A 17225-nucleotide genomic window follows, 5' to 3' on the forward strand; every position below is an offset into this window, starting at 1 on the left:
GTCTCACACACACCTCTCTCCGTTGAGGTCCCTGCAAAGACTTCCTCAAAACTTTCCCTGTCTGACTCCGGTTCATCTGTTTGTGAAAAATGCATAAAACAGACATCATTTGGACAGTCTGACATGAGCGTCAGATGTTGCATTCATTAAATTCAGCATATATCTCTCGCTTAATCAATATCAATAAACATAATCTCAGATTTCTATTCGACACTGCAGCTGAATTTACTAAAAAGCAGCCGTCTGTTAGCTGCTCACCATTCACGGCCCATGAGTTTCTAGACTTTTTCTGAAATAGGGTTGATGAGTTCATAAACAAAATTAGTTCTTCAACTGCAGCTACTCCTGCAGATCCTGTCATAGCGAATTCACATCTATACGATGAGTCACCGATAGTCCTTGTTATGACAGATTTTGAGACTATCTATCTTAATACTTTGACCAAGCTCATGTCAGCTCCTAAACCAACTATTTGCCTGCTTGACCCTTTACCAGCAAAACTTTTTTTAAAGACCTCTGGCCTTTACTGGGACCTAAAATACTATACATAGTTAATTTATCACTTACCACTGGCACTGTCCCCAGCAGTTTTAAGACAGCTGTGGTCAAACCTCACCTTAGAAACCGCACCTCGATCTATCCATCCATTATCCAAGCTGCTTATCCTGCTCTCAGGGTCACAAGGATGCTGGAGCCCATCCAGCTACTCTTAATATTTATCAGCCAGTCTCTAATCTTCCATTCCATGTGTATCAACAACTTTCGACCCATATAGAAGAAAACTATGTATATATATGAACCTTTTCAATCGGCTTTCAGGGCCTGTCACTCCACTGAAACTGCTCTGACCAGAGTGGTACATGATCTGCTAGCTATGGACTGTGGTTCCACCTTTGTGCTGCTACTACTGGACCTCAGTGCAGCCTTTGACAAGATTCTTGTGTTGTCGTGTTGTTATTCTATGTTAGGTACACAGAGAGCCACGAAACCAGAGTCACATTCCATGTATGTGCAAACCTACATGGCTAATAAACCTGACTCTGATTCTGATATTAGCTCAGACTTCAAGGTGCTTCTGCTGACTTACAAAATCCTAAATGGGCTTGCCCCTTTATAATTGTCGGATCTCCTTAAACCATATAGTTCCACCTTAAGTGCTCCACTCTCGTTATACAGGGCTCCTGTGTGTAGCCAAAGTTACAAAGAAGTCAGCTGGTGGCAGGGTCTTTTCCTATCAGCCCCCCCCCCTCTTCTTGTGGTATAACCTGCCTGCTGCCGTAAGACAATCAGAGTCTGTTCGAGTCCTTTAAATCCAAACTTAACACTCATCTCTTTGCCTTAACCTACAACCAGTTGCCTTTAAATTGAGTACTTCACGACCTGGACTGCTTGGCGGGTCGGTTTCTGTCTCAATGAATTTACCGAGCACCGTTCTGCCGATGAGATTATCGATTATTGACTATTGTAATTGCTCTCTTCTCTCACGTGTCTTCTCTCTCTCTCTCTGAATGACGTCTTCTCCTTTCTCTTCTCCTGTGTATGTGGATGGTGTGATGTGAGTCTCCCCTGTGTGCACGTGCAGTCAGTCCTCCTTCCAGGTTACCATGGTGATGGTGGTCTCCACCTGGATGCTGCTTGGCATCCTCCTCATCATATTCTTCATATGTATTATAAATCCATAAAATTTTGTTATCCCGCTTCAATGTTAGATTTTTCTCTCACGCCGATGTGTGACTAATGTTTTTTCTTGCCTCTTCTCCCGCGTGTGTGTGTGTGTGTGTGTGTGTGTGTGTGTGTGGTGTGATTGTGAGTCTCCCCTGTGTGCATGTGTAGTCTCTCCTCCTGTCAGGTCTACATGGTGATGGTGGTCGCATGGCTCAGGCCCTGGGCTGTTCCGGTGGCATCTGGACACTGTTTGGTTTGGCATCCTCCTCATCATATTCCTCACATATCTTATAACTCCATTATAATTCTGCTATCCTCTTTCAATGCTGTATTGTGTAAACTGTGTTTTATTCTGTGCAAACAACATCCACTGCACATCTGTCCAACTTGGGGGAGCAATCCCTCCTCTGTTGCTCTCCCTGAGGTTTCTTCCTATATCCCCCCCATGTTAAAGGGGGTTTTAGGGAGTTGTTCCTTATCCGATGCGAGGGTCTAAGGACAGGATGTTGTGTTGCTGTAAAGTCCTCTGAGGCAAAATTTGTGATATTGGGCTAGACAAATAAACTGACTTGACTTGACTTGACTTGACTAGTCAGTCCAACTCTGACATAGGCAAATACATATGAGGTGTATGATGCAACATCCTTGCCATTCATTCTGTTTCTGGTAATGCAACAAGACATAAGTTGAATGAAATAGTTTAACCTGATCATATGAATGATGTATTGTGCTCTAATTTGCTTCACAGTCGCACAATAACATTCAATAGTGCACCTCTAATTGGGTCTGCGCTGGTTCCTGCTCCCTCCTCCTCCACCCTTTCCCTTTCTTGTTCAGAGCCATGTTCACCTGTTTGTTTAGATTGTAGAGTAATTATTTAACAAATCATTTGTATTGCTGGGCTGGCTGTAGAATATCATATAAGCCTCATGGGCCATAATGCAAAGGAAAAAAAGAATTGACGAGTAGTCTAGAAGACAATCAATAAATGTAAATGTTTACTTTACCCTTTTGCCAATCGAAGCTGATGACCATTAAACACTTTAGAGAAATTCAGTGTAAACCTCTCGTAACGTTTGTGCACTGAGTCTTACTAGCCCAGACAGCGTCCGGATGTGGGCCACTTCAGGCAATGATGCGGCACTGATGGCCTTCTTCTGGCCCTGTCAAAATGGATGTGAGTCTGAAGTGGCCCACATGTATTGTAGCAAATAGGGCCCAAATATGCCAAATCAAATGTGGCTTTTTCTGGCAAAGATGCGGTGCTCTGGGCAGCATGTGATCTGGATGTGACCCTGAAGTGGCCCATGTGGTAAATGGTGAATATGGCCCAAATACCACAAAACAAATATGGGCCACCTTTGGCAAATATGTGGCACATGCGGCATTGCTATGGCTTGGTTCTGGCCCAGATCTGGCAGACAGGAGCGGACCGCCCAAGTGCCATCATTCCACGCGGTATGTGGGCCGGATGGAAGTGTCGGGTGTGGGACGGGTCCGGGCCACAGCAGTTTTGCTATGTGGGAGTTAAACCTTGGAAAAGGTCAAAGCTGCAGCGGGACTCCAACATTGAAACCCCGAGGCTAACAAAAACACTTGTTCTGTAGTTAGCTCATTTAGCTAGTTCAGAGCACGCAAGTGTGACACAGTATCTGCACCCTGCTCACTCCCCTCTGATGTTGCTGCATCTTCATCACCTGCAGACTGCTTAAGTAAATCCGCTAGCTTAGCACACTTCGCGGCGTTAGCCAATAAAACCTTTTCCTTTTTTGTGGAGGCTAGCATAACGAGTGCTAGATACTTTTAACGAGTGCTAGATACTTTCAGTTGTGATGGCACCTGCTACCTGCTATTACAAAGGATGTGTTTGCTACATACACGCGTCAGCTGGGAATCAAACCCGGGTCTAACAGGTGGCAGATAGCAATTCCACCTTAAATTATCGCTAACTTCTGGCAAATCATTTTTGTAGGCCATGAAAATGTATTCAGGTTTAACCTACTGATGACGCAATCGCCTCATAAACCATAACACGTGCTCTCCCCGACATGAAAGTACACCAGCTGCTTTTAAGAATACAAAGTATCGGTATCGGTATCGGTATCGGCGATTCTGGCCCCCTATTGGTAACGGATCGAAACCAAATGTTGCGGCGTCACCCACCCCTAGTTGCTGGCCCGATCTGACTCCGCCGTAGATGTGAGTCGCGCATGCGCACGGTCGCCTTAGAGCGGGCGGCGGCGGAGAGTGTGGTTGGTCGAGCGAGCTAGAGAGTGAAGGAGGAGAGGGAGCAGCGACGGCGAGAACAAAGGTTTCCTGCAGGTTTCTAGTCACCCCAACCACAAGAGGCTCGTCGTCGTACAGTCGTAACCTCCGTGCGCAGCGTCGTTTTAGGCTGATGGGTGCAGGAGCTTCGAGATTAGTCGCGGACACGCGCGCGCGCGACCAAACCAAATGCATAACCCCCTTCTAGCCGCCGCCTGGCGGACGTAACACAATGCAACCAGAAAACACAGCAGCAGCTTGCATGTTTGAGCACAGCTCTTGCTATATAGCTTCCAGTCAGCGCGCGCGTGTGCGTGCGTGCGTGTGCGCGTGCGCACGGCGACTACGACAAGTTTGCTGAAGGTTGCGTGTCCCCTCGGCACCCCAGTTAGCTTATCTGTTTGACGAGAGGATTCAATAAGTGATCTAATAATGCAATGCTTGTTCAGTAATCCACCTTTCTAATCCCCCCTGTCAATAGCTGGGTATGTAAATACGGAAGTCAGTCTTTCTGCACACATACTCCCTCCGCTTCTGCTCCCGCCATCCCCCCGCCCCCACCCAACGTGTGCACACGCACGCACACACGCGTAAAAAGGAATTTACACCCCGTGGGGCGACGCGGCGTAGGTCTGCAGAGGAGGAGGTGGCGGGCCGGGGGGGTGGTGGCGGCGCTGCTAATTCTTTCTGCACACATACTCCCTCCACTTCTGCGCCCGCCATCCCCCCGCCCCCACCCCACCCAACATGTGTGCACACGCACGCACACACGCGTAAAAAGGAATTTACACCCCGTGGGGCGACGCGGCGTACGTCTGCAGAGGAGGAGGAGGAGGAGGTGGCGGCGGCGGGCGGGGCGGGCCAGGGGGGGGCGGCGGCGCTGCTAACAAAGACGGAACACTTCCCCTGTCAGCCAGCTGACATGGGCGGGGCTGGCGGAGCGCGTCTTAACGCCTCGTAATTGTTTGGGTTCTGTTTATTATTCACTCTTTACCGCTAAGCGCCCATATGGAGGGGAAATTAGACCCCCCTCGCAGACACGTTGTGAAATATGAAAGGTGGAGGAGCGCTCAGATCACCGCCGGGCTCATCTGAGCGTCGCCGCGGAGGAGGAGGAGCAGCGGTGCTGTGGAGGTGGGGGTTCGAATCCCCGGAGGGCGCAGCGGCGTCTCCGGCATTTATCCTCGTTAAAATTTCAATAACGCTCGTGTCCGCCGCGTGACACCTTCCGCGGGGCCCATCAATACAAATGGGATTCGCGTGACTTTAAGTGTTAAATGAGTCATTTGTATCATTAGGGATTATTACTACATGCTATTATTCACGTTTAAGGATGCTGCTGTTTGTGGAGGGGCCATCAATATGTATTGTTCCGCCCCCCCCCCCCACCAGCGTTTATACTGTACAGTGAACCGGAGGCCCGAGTAAATCACGTTAATGGCGGTGTCGCGAGAGGTTAATTGGCTGCGCTGTCGTATCAGCAACTTCCGCTCAGACGCTCGGTACCGATCGGCCCTCCCCCCCGCGACTTATCCGCTCGTCTGGCAGGTGTCATGACGATGATGACGCTATCTCCCCGCGCCATCGCTGCGTTCTTGTCAAAAAAACATGCACGCCGTTCGACCCGCGTCTAATTATCATTGCGCGCGCGCTGCTTTGATAAGATGCAAATTAGCCTCCGAATTATCACACGGATACATTTCTGTCGTGCAACATCGACTGCGGCTGCAACGAGTTGCCCCCCCCCAAAAAAACCCCACTGAAATTGGTTTTAAAACCGGAAGGGGGCGTCCGGGTAGAGTAGCGTTGCCTACCAACACGGGGGATCGCTGGTTCGAATCCCCGTGTTGCCCCCGGCTTGGTCGGGCGTCCCTATAGAGACAATGGGCCGTGTCTGCGGGTGGGAAGCCGGATGTGGGTGTGTGTCCTGGTCGCTGCACTAGCGCCTCCTCTGGTCGGTCGGGGCGCCTGTGGGGGGGGGGAATAGCGTGATCCTCCCACGCGCTACTTACCCCCTGGTGAAACTCCTCACCATCAGGTGAAAAGAAACAGCTGGCGACTCCACATGTATGGGAGGAGGCATGTGGTAGTCTGCAGCCCTCCCCGGATCGGCAGAGGGGGCGGAGCAGAGACCGGGACGGCTCGGAGGAGGGGGGTCATTGGGAGAAAAAGAGGGGGGGGGGAGGAGGGGGGAGGAAAGCTAGAATGTTGTATAAGCCTCCATGATCGCGGGCTCCTCCCCAATGTTAGGCAGGAAATAAGATGGGATGAGACGAGACGGCGGGTTCGGGGAGGTGTGGACGGGTGAAGAGGTCAGAGGTCAGGGAGGAGCGAGAAGCCAGACGGTGGGTGTGAGCGTCAGGCCGGCGGTATTAATAAGCGGGCTGAGATGAGCTGTGGGACGCGGGTGACTCAACACGTGCCGGCGCCGCTGACGGGCGAGTGCAAATTAAATTAATGGGTGAGGGAAATCAAGTGAGTGAGCTTGAAATCAAATTATCAATCAAGCCCTCAAATGAATTATTTGGGTGCCGGAGCTGTAATTGATAGCGGTACAGGAGCACGCGGTGCGGGGGCACAATGTGATCCAGCGCGCGCGGCTTCTGATGTGATTTGCTGCTCTGTTGTCTTGATTAAATATTAAGGTTGTGTGGATGACAGCCCCCCCCTCCCCCCCCACGACATGGCCTCATAGGATGAGGCTAAAAGGGGCCGTATTGAGGAGACGAGCAGAATTTTGATTGGCTCGGCGGCTGACTGCGCGTGCGGGACCCTCCCCGGGCCTCCTCAAACCAGAGGAGGCGCAGTTCAACAGGAATCAAACGCGGAGGGGGAGGGGAGGGGTCACCGTTCCACCTTAAAACTCCCGAATTTGGAAACGAACCTAAACCGGAAGCCGGACGTGTTCTGGATGTCTGGGCCGGAAGTGCAAACCTGAGCCCGGCTGGAGTCGGTGCACGCGGGCTGACGGCCACGCGGCAGCCCTGGCGGTTGCTCTCGGTACTGCTCTCGGTACCAGGGTTAGGGTTAGGGCCGTGAAGTGAAACCCGAGTTCGCAAGTCGAGTCGCCCGCCTGCCCGGCTCCTCGTGTGGGGCGTCCTTCCTTCCTCCCAACACGGGGGTGGGGTGGGGGGGCTTTTATATAACGAACCGAGGGGCTTTTAATAAAATATAACGATCAGCTAAAACTCGGTTCCAAATCAAACGCACCGCCGTGGCTCAGCAAAACGCGGATCTCAGGGCGCATCCAGTCCGCCTGCATACGAGATGAGATGTGTGTTTTCTCCCCTCTTCGTCTCCTCTCCACTCGCAAACCTTCAAACCCTCCCAAAATATAAAATAGAAAACATCAAACCTCCCCTTCCCCCCTCCCCCTTCCCCCCTCCCTGCGCTCCCCAACTCCGCAGCTTTGTCGTCGTGGCGGCTGCTGTGCGTAAACGAGGCGGTTCTGTGTGATGTGCAGGGCGCCTGATGGACGCGCCAAACGCCGCACGACCGAAAATCCGCTGCACATGCGGCCAACCGCAACAGGGCCGCGACCGGGGTTGGGATCCGTGTCACATGGGGCGCGCGCGCACCGAGGAAACGGGTCGTCAGAGAAGTTGGGTGGTGCTGCTGCTGCTGCTGCTGCTGCGCCGCAGCTCGTCGCTGCTGCTAACGGAGCACGCTGCACTTCCGCCTCGTCACCGCCTGCACACACACACACACACACACACACACACACACACACACCCGAACACGCAGGAAACCCTGACCTGCAGATGGACTTTAGGCTTGCAGTCACGCACACACACACACACACACACGCACAAACGCGCGCACACACGCATACACACGCACACACACACACACGGATCAAGTATAGATTTGTTCTGTAGAAGTTGGGAATTTTTAGTGTGTGTCATTCTGCTATACATGTAATGCTTGTGTGTGTGTGTGTGTGTGTGTGTGTGTGTGTTGTTGTTGTTGGTCTGGTGCTGTGTTGTGTCATGTTTTCAGTTGCATGGTTTGTATTGTGTGTGTGTGTGTGTGTGTTGTTGTTGTTGGTCTGGTGTTGTGTTGTGTCATGTTGTCAATTGCATGGTTTGTAATGTGTGTGTGTGTGTGTGTGTGTGTGTGTGTGTGTGTGTTGTTGTTGTTGTTGTTGTCTGGTGTTGTGTTGTGTCATGTTGTCAATTGCATGGTTTGTAATGTGTTTGTGTGTGTGTGTGTGTATGTGTGTGTAAGTGTGTGTGTGTTGTTGGTCTGGTGTTGTATTGTGTCATGTTGTCAGTTGCATGGTTTGTATTGTGTGTGTGTGTATGTGTGTGTGTGTGTGTGTGTGTGTGTGTGTGTGTTGTTGGTCTGGTGCTGTGTTGTGTCATGTTGTCAGTTGCATGGTTTGTATTGTGTGTGTGTGTGTGTGTGTGTGTGTGTGTGTGTGTGTGTGTGTGTGTGTGTGTGTGTGTGTGTGTGTGTGTGTGTTGTTGTCTGGTGTTGTGTTGTGTCATGTTGTCAATTGCATGGTTTGTAATGTGTTTGTGTGTGTGTGTGTGTGTGTATGTGTGTGTAAGTGTGTGTGTGTTGTTGGTCTGGTGTTGTATTGTGTCATGTTGTCAGTTGCATGGTTTGTATTGTGTGTGTGTGTGTGTGTATGTGTGTGTGTGTTGTTGGTCTAGTGCTGTGTTGTGTCATGTTGCCAGTTGCATGGTTTGTATTGTGTGTGTGTGTGTGTGCATGTGTCCGTGCGTGTGTGTGTGTGTGTGTGTGTGTGTTGTTGTTGGTCTGGTGTTGTGTTGTGTCATGTTGTCAGTTGCATGGTTTGTATTGTGTGTGTGTGTGTGTGTGTATGTGTGTGTTGTTGGTCTGGTGCTGTGTTGTGTCATGTTGCCAGTTGCATGGTTTGTACTGTGTGTGTTTGTATTGTGTGTTTGTGTGTGTGTGTATGTGTGTGTGTGTTGTTGGTCTGGTGCTGTGTTGTGTCATGTTGTCAGCTGCATGGTTTGTATTGTGTGTGTGTGTGTGTGTGTGTGTGTCTGTTGTTGGTCTGGTGTTGTGTTGTGTTGTGTTGTGTCATGTTGTCAGTTGCATGGTTTGTATTGTGTGTGTGTGCGTGTGTGTGCGTGTGTGTGTGTGTGTGTGTGTGTGTGTGTTGTTGGTCTGGTGCTGTGTTGTGTCATGTTGCCAGTTGCATGGTTTGTATTGTGTGCGTGTGCGTGTGTGTGTGTGCGTGTGCGTGTGCGTGTGTGTGTGACTCTGCTTGCATCCATGGGTGTGTGCGTATGTGTGTCCTTCCCCTTTGAAGTGTGTTCATCATGGCGAGGCCTCGCGGAGGACGCTGGGATGGCAGCAGTGTGTGACACGGCGGACACCTGGCATGTCAACATGGGCGGGGCCTCCCTCCTAAGCCCTCCTGCAGGCCTGACCTTTCCTACGGTCCGGTGGTTCGGCCGGGCCGTGTTCTGACCCGCCTGGTCACAGCAGCCTCTTCTTCTTCCTTCATTGTTATTAAGGCGCCGGGTTGATCCCAGTAAGGGACCGTTTCCGGTGCCGTGGTCGTGGTGTTTCAGAGTTGGACCAACCGGGCCATGTTTTCCCGTCTCTGAGGTTTGTGTTAGAAGCCACGCCCCCCTTCTGGCTCGGCCAGTAATCTGACGGTTCGGCCTCTCGCGGTAAACAGTTTCCTCTCCGGAGAGTGATTTGTGGCGGGAGCGACACGGGCTCATTAGCATATCATGCTGCTAACTCTCGCCTTTGTTTTGACAGATAGCTTTCATAAGTCACCGGTAAAAACCTCCAGCGGACGTTTGGGGTTTTACTGTCACAGAGGCTCCATCTGCTCGGCTTTTTTTGGGGGGTTTTATGCTGCGCCATCATTCACCTCCTACAAGCAATAAACTCCCTCTCTCTCTCTCCCCCTCTCTCCCCCTCTCCCCCTCTCTCTCTTGCAGTAGTGGAGGCCCTTCCTGAGTTCTCTTCCACGGGAAGCCAAAATAACAAGAGCAGTCTTGAGGGGAAACATTAAGGACGGTGGAGGTAACATCGAGCGGGTCGATCCAGCCGCTTCGCGCCCTCCTCCCTTTGTGTTTTGCATATAAAACAGCTCCTCTCCATCTTTAAGAAGAGGCTAAAGCCCCGCCTCTTCCACCAACACCCCCACACCTCGTGGTACTAATAACGACACAAAACAACAAAATAAGCCAATGCATTGCCTTTGTGTACTGTCTGTTGACACCTGCGTATGTGCTGCCGGACTTGAACCTAGTCTTGTTGGCACTGCGTCGTGGTCTCCTCGCTACGCCGTCGCTTGTGTTGTGTTAACTCTCAGACGTGCGTCGCTTTGGATCAAAGCGTTTGCTAAATGAAACTGTAACATTGTAACGTTCGCAGCGAGAATCACTGTTTTTGCCGGTTAGTTGGGGAGTGACGTCATAGATCTCACTTCCGGGGGAGTGGGGAGGAAGGGGGAGTGACGTCATAGATCTCACTTCCGGGGAGTGGGGGGGAGGAGAGGGTAACGTCAAAGATCTCACTTCCGGGGAGTGGGGAGGAAGGGGGGGGTAACTTCAAAGCTCTCACTTCCGGAGAGGTGGGGGGAAGTAACTTCAAAGCTCTCACTTCCGGAGAGGTGGGGGGGGAGTAACTTCAAAGTTCTCACTTCCGGAGAGGTGGGGGGAAAGTAACTTCAAAGCTCTCACTTCCGGAGAGGTGGGGGGGGAAGTAACTTCAAAGCACTCACTTCCGGAGAGGTGGGGGGAAGTAACTTCAAAGCTCTCACTTCCGGAGAGGTGATGGGGAAGTAACTTCAAAGCTGTCACTTCCGGAGAGGTGGGGGGGTAACTTCAAAGCTCTCACTTCCGGAGAGGAGGTGGGGGGGTAACTTCAAAGCTCTCACTTCCGGAGAGGTGGGGGGGTAACTTCAAAGCTCTCACTTCCGGAGAGGAGGTGGGGGGGGTAACTTCAAAGCTTTCACTTCCGCAGAGGTGGGGGGGAAGTAACTTCAAAGCTCTCACTTCCGGAGAGGAGGTGGGGGGGTAACTTCAAAGCTCTCACTTCCGGAGAGGTGGTGGGGAAGTAACTTCAAAGCTTTCACTTCCGGAGAGGTGGGGGGGTAACTTCAAAGCTCTCACTTCCGGAGAGGAGGTGGGGGGGTAACTTCAAAGCTCTCACTTCCGGAGAGGTGGTGGGGAAGTAACTTCAAAGCTTTCACTCCCGGAGAGGTGGTGGGGGGGGGGGAAGTAACTTCAAAACTCTCACTCCCGCAGAGGTGGTGGGGAAGTAACTTCAAAGCTCTCACTTCCGGAGAGGTGGGGGGGAAGTAACTTCAAAACTCTCACTCCCGGAGAGGTGGGGGGGAAGTAACTTCAAAGCTCTCACTTCCGGAGAGGAGGTGGGGGGGGGAGTAACTTCAAAGCTCTCACTTCCGGAGAGGTGGGGGGGTAACTTCAAAGCTCTCACTTCCGGAGAGGTGAGGGGGGGAAGTAACTTCAAAGCTCTCACTTCCGGAGAGGAGGTGGGGCGGGGGAAGTAACTTCAAAGCTCTCACTTCCGGAGAGGAGGTGGGGGGGGGAAGTAACTTCAAAGCTCTCACTTCCGGAGAGGTGGGGGGGGGAGTAACTTCAAAGCTCTCACTTCCGGAGAGGTGGGGGGGGGGAAGTAACTTCAAAGCTCTCACTTCCGGAGAGGAGGTGGGGGGGGGGAAGTAACTTCAAAGCTCTCACTTCCGTGATGCGTACTCTGAATAAAAGCCATGGTTTTCAGGTTAAAGTCGTGACTTTGTGTTGTGTGTGTTGTGTTTGTGTGGCGATAATAAAGTCGTCCCTGCGCCACGAGGAGGAAACATCTTTGACGGAGCGGCGCCACAACAGCCTGCGCCACATGGCGATGCGTTCTGAGCCTACGTGTGATGAATGCCCGCCATGATCAATGATAATTTCTGTCTTTGGGTTGCGGCGGATTTCCAGCAGCCACCCAGAGACTAATACGCAGCCAGACGAGTGATTTATGGACCCCGCCCACGACAGACGTCAGGGACGAGCCGCCGTTGTTCCCCCAAATCGAAATAAATGGGTCACAAGAGGTTCTCGTATCGTCAAGTGTTGAGCGGGCCCCGCAATATGGACTGCGTAATCGAATCGAGTGAATGGAGAATCGATTGGAGACGACGGAATTGAGGGACGAGGACACTGTCAAGTCATGCGTCACAGGCAGCGTTTCGCCACGGGTGGAGGCCGAGACCACTTGTCTCCATTCTCCACGTGTCACACAGTCACGCCGCTTGATGTTACACAAAGGGCTGGCAGGGGAAAGGGGACATTTTCTGCTGGAGATGGACAAGAGGGTGCTGTGCAGAGTTTACTTTAAACCGTCTCAAGTGTTGCGTCCCAGAAGATGTGGCTCTGACGAGATGATTGACAGGAAATGTGAGGAAAACGCCGAGTCGGTGGGATCACGAAGGGGGTGTTTTGCAGACGGTTCATTTTCTTCACACCGCTCCGGTCCCTCTGACCCTGTTTACACTGGGTTTTAAAACGCGTTCTGAGCGATCGGATCACAAGCGGACGGGGAGGCACGTCACCGTTTACACCTGTGTCCACCAGGCGTCTCCATATGCGTCCTGCTGAGCACTTGTGATCGGATCTCGTTACTCCGAAGAAGAAGAAGAAGATGATGATGATGATGATTTCCTGTTATGTCCTTGTCGGGGACGCATCAGGACGCATTAACGTTTACACCACAAAAGACATATGGTCGAATGCGTCCCGGACCACCTCGGCAAGTGGTTTGAGGAACCGGTTCACAAAACGTTTTGGTGGTGGTTTACACTTGTATTTAGCGCGGTCCACTTGTGATCCGATCACACAAAAAAACACACAAAACAACGCATTTTAAAGCCGAGTGTAAACGGGGTCTCTGTTTCTTCATCTTTGTCGCTTCCACGTGACTCGATTAAACGCCACGGGCCTGACTATATCGATTTTCTTCACGCGAACCGCCGAAATTAGCTTTTTCCCGCGGTGTGGTGCGAGCTAGATTACAGCGCCAGAGAAGCACGTCAGAGAGGAGCCGCTGCACGGCCATGTCAGCCCCTATCAATCAATCAATCACCACACTGACTGGGCCGCTGCTGCTGCTGCACACGGGGCCTCCGCTGGTTCGCAGCCCGTCATTACTTCCTGCAGTACACGTGTTCTCAGGGGCTGGCTTCCGCTCTGCCAATCATATCACGGAGTAATACATCAGCCACGCGCCGGCCACTTGGCGCGAGGTGCCCCGCGCTGCAGGCAGCTCAAAAGCCGCTCGCGCTGCAGGTGAAGACATTTTAATGTTCAAGTTGAAATCATTTCCAACAGCCGTGGGGGGGGGACTGGGGGAGGAGACTGGGGGAGGGGACTGGGGAGGCTGGGGGGGGCTGGGGGAGGAGACTGGGGGGGGGACTGGGGGAGGAGACTGGGGGGACTGGGGGGGGCTGGGGGAGAGAGAGACTGTAGGTGAGGCTGTGGTGTTTTTTAAAAGGGGGGGATTATATTCAAGTGTGCCCTCGGTGCTACCAGACACGAACGCAACTGAAGGACTCGAGGCTTTCTCCTCGTCGAGATTCCTCTTCAAAACCAAAAAGCACCATGCCAGCGAGCTCGGTCCCGGTCCATGTCACTGAGCTCGGTCCGTGTCAGCGAGCTCGGTCCATGCCAACGAGCTCGGTCCCGGTCCATGTCACTGAGCTCGGTCCATGTCAGCGAGCTCGGTCCTTGTCAGCGAGCTCGGTCGGTGTCAGCGAGATGGACCCGAAAATCTGCCGACACGTGAGCATGCTGTGGGTGAGGAGGAGGAGGAGGACCCCAGAAGGAGCAGATTCACGTTTAACCCCTCTGCTGTGGCGGCACCAAAAATAAACGAGACAAGGCCGAGCAGCGTGTCAGGAGGCCTCAAACCAGGTGACGGATACACCGAGGGGTCCGATGAAGACGTGTGACATGATGAAGAGCGACCTACTGGTGTCCTCTCACTCCTCTGTGTGTGTGTCTGTGTGTATAAAGTATATAAAAAACTTTTTTGTCATTAAGGGCAGAAATTTAGTGTACACATTTACTCCCCCACTGAACACACAAACACAGAGCCCCCCACCCACCCACCCAATTATATCCAGCCAATCACCCCACTCTTCCGAGCCGTCCCGGTCTGCTCCACCCCCTCTGCTGATCCGGGTGGGGCTGCAGACTACCACATGCCTCCTCCCATACATGTGGAGTCACCAGCCGCTTCTTTTCACCTGACAGTGAGGAGTTTCACCAGGGGGAGGATCACGCTATTCCCCCCCAGTTCCCCCTCCCTCCCGATCAGGTACCCCGACCGACCAGAGGAGGCGCTAGTGCAGCAACCAGGACACATACCCACATCCGGCTTCCCACCCGCAGATACGGCCAATTGTGTCTGTAGGGACGCCCGACCAAGCCTGCCGGATGCAACACGGGGATTCGAACCGGCGATCCCCGTGTTGGTAGGCGGCGGAATAGACCGCTACACCACCCAGACGCCCACCTTTTAGCTCTGAACAGGTAATTAGCGTTTGATCTGGGCAGCACGGCGGCCCAGTGCTCAGCACTGTCGCCTGACAGCAAGAAGGTCCCGGGTTCGAACCCCGGGCCGTCCCAGGCCCTCTCTGTGCGGAGTTTGCATGTTCTCCCCGTGTCTGTGGTGGGTTTCCTCCGGGTGCTCCGGTTTCCTCCCACCATCAAAAAAGGCATGCGCGTTAGGGTTAATACTCCTGCCTGTGCCCCTGAGCAAGGCAGTGGAAAGAAGAGCTGGAGCGGGTCCCCGGGCGCTGCAGCTGCTCCTAGCTGCCCAGCCGGGACGGGTTTAATGCAGAGTGGATCTCGTCCTGCTCTGTTGTATTTTTTATGTGTAGAATTGGAATGTGCTTGGATATGTTGGAGCGCGCGCTATTATTCACACCGTCTTCCAAGGCCGCAGCGCTCTCTGGCATTCGCCTGCGGCGTCCTCGGCGCGAGACCCGTGGGCTGATCCCGGGCCTCATCTGCCGGGGCCTCTCCATGCATTATTGATCCCGCTACGGTGAAAGAGAGCGCCGTACGAGGGCGGCCCAGGATGCGGCTCGGAGACCCGTCAGATCATTTGTTCCCGTGCCAGGAACATTACCGGCTATTTCCCGTCCGTCAGCCGGCGCCGGGAAACCTCGGAAACACGAGGAGCTTCGAGGAGCCCTCCCAAAATCCTTCCAAGGCGCCAGTGACGCATCGGCTCCGAAGCGACGGCGATACGTCTGAAAGGCGTGTGTTTGCACGCCACGGGGACTGCGTGTCGGTTCCATGGCGAGGTTCTCGTGGAACCTCAAGCTGATGATTAATTAGCCGAGCAGTTCATTGTGTTCATCAACCAGCATTGCCAGATGGCAATGCACACAGATTTGCCAATCTAAGTGGATTAATTAGTCGGTAATTGATGGAGTCCCGGGGTTAATGTGGTACGGAGAGAAGTGGCGAAAAAAAAGGGCCCCGCTATTCTTTCCGAACCCTTGCGGGGAAGTGAGGCGCGGAGACGGCGTACCTCTGATAAATACCCCGTACTCCCCCCTGGCGGTCCCCCTGACGCTGACGACAGGGGCCTCTGGCATGGAATGGCTTGAGGTGCGCTTGATTCGGTGTGCCGCACACCCGATTCGCTTTTAGGGGTGCACGATATGGACGGCACGTGCAACTTCAGTTTGTGTGTGTGTGTGTGTGTGTGTGTGTGTGTGTGTGTGTGTGTGTGTGTGTGTGTGTGTGTGACCCAGACCCGTCCCACATCCGACACTTCATCCGGCCCACATACCATGTGGAATGATGGCACTTGGGCGGTCCGCTCCTGTTTGCCAGATCTGGGCCAGAACCGAGCCATAGCAATGCCGCATGTGCCACATATTTGCCAAAGGTGGCCATATTTGTTTTGTGATATTTGGGCCATATTCACCATTTACCACACGGGGCCACTTCAGGGTCACATCCAGATTACATGTTGCCCAGAGCACCGCATCTTTGCCAAAAAAGGCCCACATGTGATTTGGCATATTTGGGCCATATTTGCTATGATACATGTGGGCCACTTCAGGCTCACATCCGTTTTGTCAGGGCCAGAAGAAGACCATCAGTGCCGCATCACTGCCTGAAGTGGCCCACATCCGGATGCTGTCTGGTGTGTGTGTGTGTGTGTGTGTGTGTGTGTGTGTGTGTGTGTGTGTGTGTGTGTGTGTGTGTGTGTGTGTGTGTGTGTGTGTGTGTGTGTGTGTCAGGGTTACCAACTTTGGGCACCTGGCTGGAAGTGAGATGTGTGATACCACGGGCTTAATCCCGTGCACATATTTGGACCCAGTTCGCCGTCCGGGTTTAAGAAAGTAGGCAGCTTACACACGTGGCCTCAGCGGGAGCTTAGGTGTAAGATTTAAGGACGTAGCCTGGCTACGCCACCCCGGGACTTCCGCTCACGGTTCTCACAATATCAGACACGCGCTAACCCGATAAAGGGCACTCGGGTTCGTCCCCTAATGAAAGTGGAAGACGCGCTGTTTCCGGTATCAAAGCTACAACGTTTTGCTGGGACGTTCACAAGTTTGAACGGCAACAACAAGGGTGTGCGGCGAGGGGAGCCTCAGAATGGGAGCAAGAACCAGAAATAAACAAGAAGGAGCAAAAGAACACAAGAACCCATCCTGCTCCACACTGTCTGCATGTGATTGTGTATGTGTGTGCATGCATGTGTGTGTGCGCACGTGCATGTGTGTGTGCACGTGCATGTGTGTGCGTGTGTGTGCGTGTGTGTGTCTGAACAAAAAATGCATGTGTGTGTGCACACGTGCATGTGTGTGTGTGTGTGCGTGTGTGTGCGTGTGTGTGCATGTGTGTGTGCACATGTGCATGTGTGTGTGCACGTGCATGTGTGTGCGTGTGTGTGTGCACATGTGCATGTGCGTGTGTGTGCATGTGTGTGCGTGTGTGTGTGTGTGTGTCTGAACAAAAGCAAGAGATTGGGAGAGAAGGAGTGATGGGGAGGGGAGAAAGGAGAGAGAAAGATGTATAATCCAGTAGTTTAGTGACACATGGCCCCCCCTCGTCTAGCTATCACTCAGAGATCATGGTCTTTACGGGCAGACAGAGTGAGCTGGACTCATTTCGGCAGCCGTTTCAGCACGAAAACGAACCGCTTGAGAGCCACACATGAATAGTGCACATGATAAAATATAGCTCTTGTAACACTTAAAGTCACTCTGACCAGTTTGGGGGCGGGGGTGTGGCTGTGAAACTGCAGAACAAATGAATGAACAG

The sequence above is a fragment of the Lampris incognitus genome, chromosome 19, assembly GCF_029633865.1.
Source record: "Lampris incognitus isolate fLamInc1 chromosome 19, fLamInc1.hap2, whole genome shotgun sequence".
Lineage (NCBI taxonomy): Eukaryota > Metazoa > Chordata > Actinopteri > Lampriformes > Lampridae > Lampris > Lampris incognitus.